Consider the following 6,000-nt stretch of genomic DNA (forward strand, 5'->3'; position numbering starts at 1 on the left):
AAAGAAAGCTGCCCTGCTGCGTTTGAGAAGGGTTACAGGTACGGGTCCCTCTCTGACATTGAAAAGGTTAACACGTTTGTGTTCACATTCTACCCTCTCTCTGATTTTAAGCTTAAACACGGTTTGGGGTTTTTTCCCCCCAAACAAATGTTAATGAAGACCGAAAATCTCAAATTATTTCTTATATTTAATAGCTGTAAAATACGCCTATCTGTTATAGGATTACATATGAGGAACAACCAGTTATTTCCTTTCGGTGTGGGGGAAGACAAGCAATACAAGCACAGTCATTTAAGGGAAAAGACCAGCAAGTTTTTCTGAATCGAATCACAAAAGAAAAATTTATTTCAACAAGTGGAAGGATGTTACTTGAGTGACTATCAGACACATTGCAAGATATACATGCTAGATTAACAATCGTTATAGTTCTGATCCACAATTTGGCCTCTAGTCCAATGGTGTGTGCCGTTGTGTTCATGCTGTGACAACAGTACAGAAAGTGCCCACATTGTCAGTGAGCTAGGCATTCTAAATTCTAATTACAATTATTAAAGTGCGGTTAGCATTTGTAATGTGGGCGATAGATGGATTATGTATCATTTTGGTTGGAAGAAAAAAAAACACACAATTCCAGCAAGCTCTAACCCCAGAACCCACCACATCATATACAGTTAGGTCTGGAAATAATTGGACGCTGACACAATTTTCATAATTTTGGCTCTGTACGCCACCACAATGGATTTGAAATGAAACAACCGAGATGCAATAGAAGTGCAGACTTTCAGCTTTAATTCAAGGGGTTGAACAAAAATATTGTATGAAACGTTTAGGAATTGCAACCATTTTCATACACAGTCCCCTTATTTCAGGGGCTCAAATGTAATTGGACAAATTAACACAATCATAAATAAAATGTTCATTTTTAATACTTTGTCGAGAATCCTTTGCAGGCAATGACTGATTGAAGTCTGGAACGCATGGACATCACCAAACGCAGGGTTTCCTCCTTTGTGATGCTTTGCCAGGCCTTTACTGCAGCTATCTTCAGTTGTTGTTTGTTCGTGGGTCTTTCTGCCTTAAGTTTAGTCTTCAGCAAGTGAAATGCATGCTCGATCGGGTTGAGATCAGGTGATTGACTCGGCCATTGCAGAATATTCCACTTCTTTGCTTTAAAAAGCTCCTAGGTTGCTTTCGCAGTATGTTTTGGGTCATTGTCCATCTGTAAAGTGAAGCGCCGTCCAATCAACTTTGCTGAATTTAGCTGAATCTGAGCAGAGTACAGGGAAAACGGCGGTGCATCTGCTGCTGCTGCTGAAGATTGGAAACCACAAACTGCAAACCACAAAATATCCTAGGTGCAAAAATTTATTTTAGGGCATTGTAACAGCCAAAAAGAACACTCTGAATCTGAGCAGACAATATATCCCTATGCACTTCAGAATTCATCCGGCTGCTTCTGTCTTCTGTCACATCATCAATAAACCCTAGTGACCCAGTACCATTGTAAGCCACGCATGCCCATGCCCATGCCATCACATTGCCTCCACAGTGTTTTACAGATGATGTGGTATGCTTTGGATCATGAGCCGTTCCAAGCCTTCTCCATACTTTTTTCTTCCCATCATTCTGGTACAGGTTGATCTTAGTTTCATCTGTCCAAAGAATGCTGTTCCAGAAATGGACTGGCTTTTTTAGATATTGTTTGGAAAAGTCTTATCTGGCCTTTCTATTATTGAGGCTTATGAAGGGTTTGCACCTTGTGGTGAACGACCTGTATTTGCTCTCATGAAGTCTCTTTATGGTAAACTTGGATAATGATATGCCTACCTTCTGGAGAGTGTTCTTCACTTGGCTGGATGTTGTGAAGGAGTTTTTCTTTACCATGGAAAGGATTCTACGATCATCCACCACTGTTGTCTTCTGTGGACATCCAAGCCTTTTTATGTTGCAGAGCTCACCATTGCGGTTTTTTTTTCTCAAAATGTTCCAAACTGTTGATTTGGCCACTCCTAATGTTCCTGCTATCTCTCTGATGGATTTTCTTCTTTTTTTTTTGCAGCCTAAGGATGCCCTGTTTCACTTGCATTGAGAGCTCCTTTGACCGCATGTTGTGTGTTCACAGCAACAGCTTCCAAATGCGAATGCCACACCTGGAATCAACTCCAGACCTTTTTACCTGCTTAATTGATAATGAAATAACGAAGGAATAGCCCACACCTGTCCATGAAACAGCTTTTGAGTCAATTGTCCAATTACTTTTGGTCCCTTGAAAAAGAGGGGGCTACATATTAAAGAGATGTAATTCCTAAACCCTTTCTCCAATTTGGATGTGAATACCCTCAAATTAAAACCGATAGACTGCACTTTAAGCTCATATTCATTATTTAACTGTAACTCAAATTTATTTTGGTACACAGCCGAAATAACAAAACTTGTATCGTTGTCAAATTATTTCCGGACCTAACTGTATGTCAAAAGGAGTGCTATTGAGTGTGGCCAAATGTATGCAACAAAAGACAAAAATATCTGATGTGACAAAATACACAGTTAAATACCTCAATGATCGTATTCTCATCAGTAAGGGTCGTTTAATTAAACCCTTTGGCCAAAGCGTTATAACCCTGCAGCCACGTCACGGCATGACCAGTAAGCAGGTCCTAACACTACCTGTGAACATTCTCATTTAAACAGTGTTGTATTGTTTTCCTTTTCAGCCACACCTGTTCAACCCATTAAACATAACGGAAGAGATGTATCATAGCAAATTTGGTGCAAATTGCGTTAATTTTTTCTTGCCTCACTCATGGTCTATTTAAAAAAAAAAATTCTAACGCACTACTCGCCAAGAAACTCCATACTAGAGCGCGTGTAGAAACTTGGGGAGGACACCCATCCCGGACCTACAACCGAGACCTACCCAAAAAAAACATAGGTCATGCTCCAGGTTTTGTGCCATTTGGGGAGTGACAATAGGGATTGTTAGTGAGGAGTTACAGGATGCAGATTGAGATGTAGCAAACTCTGCGTCTCCCTGCACCACTTTTGAATCTTGTTGCGTCAAAACAATCTGCCAAGTCTGAGGTTGCGCAGTTTTCTGCCTAACAATTTGCCTCAAATGTAAGAATTACTTTGATACATTTAACACAAAAAGAGAGCAGAAAATAGAGCAATGCATCAAAACAAACTTATGTCTTTTTAAATTATTTTTTTAACCTTGATACATCTCCCCCACCATGTCCTCACGTCACCGTCCTCTGCACATAGGACTGTACCTTTGATGCAGCTTATTGAGCTCCAGTCAGTGTTTGGGGGGGAATTCCGATTGCTGTATCTTGCCCGGTTTCAAGTAGACAGGTTGCCAAACTGCAAAAATCAGTCGCTGCGTCACACCTCACAACAAATAAAGGGATTAGGCAAACTGGTTAGAAAACAACTTGCTACTGCTGAGTTACCTCTATTTAAACAAGATCTCGGGCATTTCTCTTCAAAAATAGTTATTTAATTTTGAGGAATCCGTGGTCCAAAATGGTTTAAAAAAAAGTTACGGCACTTGACCTGACTTTAAAATATCTTAAATGTTTGTTTTAAACATTGTAGAAAAGAGATATTTTAGAGAGATTTATGCAATATCTGTGCTTAACGTAGAAAGGGGCTTGCTAAAATAAATACAGTTTTTTTTATTTAAATAGTAAGTTGCCTATAAGTTTGTCATTGAGGAAGTAGTGGTATGCTGATGTGAATACAATAAGTAGTGATAACCTACAACCATCACACTTGGATCACTGGGTATAATATCATACAATGCTGTTTCTCGCTGCAAAATTGATGTTTTTCTTAAACAAATGGCACAATAGGAGAGCATCCCAACTGTGGCGCTACAACTGCTGGGACCATCCCAATAGGAGAAATACAAGAGAAAAGGTCTGCTGGCAGATAATATGGGCCCTTGTAACCAGAACCAGGGAAGGAGTAGTCCTGCTTGATGTGCCCTATCCATCCAAGGGAGAAGGAGAGCGAGAGGGGATGAGGAGGGGGGAGCGAGAGGGGGGAGCGAGAGGGGATGAGGAGGGGGGAGCGAGAGGGGATGAGGAGGGGGGAGCGAGAGGGGATGAGGAGGGGGGAGCGAGAGGGGATGAGGAGGGGGGAGTGAGAGGGGATTAGGAGGGGGGAGCGAGAGGGGTTGAGGAGGGGGGAGCGAGAGGGGTTGAGGAGGGGAGAGTGAGGGGATGAGGAGGGGGGAGCGAGAGGGGTTGAGGAGGGGGGGAGCGAGAGGGGTTGAGGAGGGGGGGAGCGAGGGGATGAGGAGGGAGGGCGAGAGAAAAAAATTGCAGTCAGTATTCTTATACTACTATAAACGTCACGCTCAATAGCTCTCCTTTTTGACACTTATATACATATATATATATATATATATATATATATATATATATATTTATGAACAACAAGAAAGGAAAGCGCCCGATCCTAGTGCAGCATGAAAAAATACAATTTAATAAAAATGAATAAAACCAACAAATGCGAACTCACAAACACAGGATAAATAAAAGCATATAATGAGTATACTCATTCGCCAACCGCCCACGATGTGCCTTGGATGGCGCGCCCTCTCTCTGTCTGGGTTTTCTCAGCTCTTCCGAACCGACATCCAGCAGGGGATACAGGAAACAGCTCACCACAATGTGACCCGGAAGTCCTCCACAATGTTAGTGTATTCCGGATGTGAGGTCTGCAGTCCGTGACCCCGCGATGCAGGGGCTGATCAGAGAAGTCTCTCTGCACTCCCAAAGGCAGTCCGTAATGAGGTGGGCAGTGAGGATAGAGTAAATTTGTATATCACAGTGTGACAGCAGCTAAAAAACGCTCTTCCCTACGCGTTTCTTCACATAAAGTGATTTCATCAGGGGATATCTGACCAGTCTACGTCAGAACATATTTATAGTGATGAGTCAATCAACCACATATTTATGGGTGATAAATATATTGAATGCAGTCCTGAATGAATTTTATCATAATAGTATATTCATGCAATATTGTTTATATATACTACATATTTACACTTGTTTTAGGCATTTGATAACACTATTGATCTGCCAATTTTTAATTATATAACTAATTGATATTGCAAGGTGTTGTGCACTATGAACAGGACACTCATTGTCTTCAATTAATGTTTGTTCCTTTAATTGTCATCACACATGTGTTTATACTAATTAGCTACCAAGTGGTTGATTGACTCATCACTATAAATATGTTCTGACGGAATACACTAACATTGTGGAGGACTTCCGGGTCACATTGTGGTGAGCTGTTTCCTGTATCCCCTGCTGGATGTCGGTTCGGAAGAGCTGAGAAAACCCAGACAGAGAGAGGGCGCGCCATCCAAGGCACATCGTGGGCGGTTGGCGAATGAGTATACTCATTATATGCTTTTATTTATCCTGTGTTTGTGAGTTCGCATTTGTTGGTTTTATTCATTTTTATTAAATTGTATTTTTTCATGCTGCACTAGGATCGGGCGCTTTCCTTTCTTGTTGTTCACAGATTTCTGGGAGTTCGTTGGTCCTTGATGAGAGCAGCCAGATCCTAGCATGAACCCTTGGTTTGGTTGATATATTTTTACATTTTTCATATTTTTTCATTTTTATTTTTATTTTTGACACACTTAGTGTCATTCTTTCTGTATTTTTCCATTCATCATTTATTTAGTATCATCCAGGAGGGATTCATTAGTGCAGTAGTCATAACTACCAACACATGCCATTTTATTATATTTGTATGGTTCACTGGCATATATTTGTGTTCACAGCAGCTTTTTAAACATTGGCACTCAGCATTTTATTATAACATATTGCATGTATTTTTATTAGTGTGAGTCAATCATCCATATTATTGTTGCATTCACCTTTGCCATTCACCTTTGCTATATCCACTTAATACAATCATTTGGTAATCAGTCTGAGTTTACACCTGAGGAGCGCAGTCTATTCTTTGTTTGTTATA

Source organism: Ascaphus truei, chromosome 3 (assembly GCF_040206685.1).
Source record: "Ascaphus truei isolate aAscTru1 chromosome 3, aAscTru1.hap1, whole genome shotgun sequence".
NCBI classification, from domain to species: Eukaryota; Metazoa; Chordata; class Amphibia; order Anura; family Ascaphidae; genus Ascaphus; species Ascaphus truei.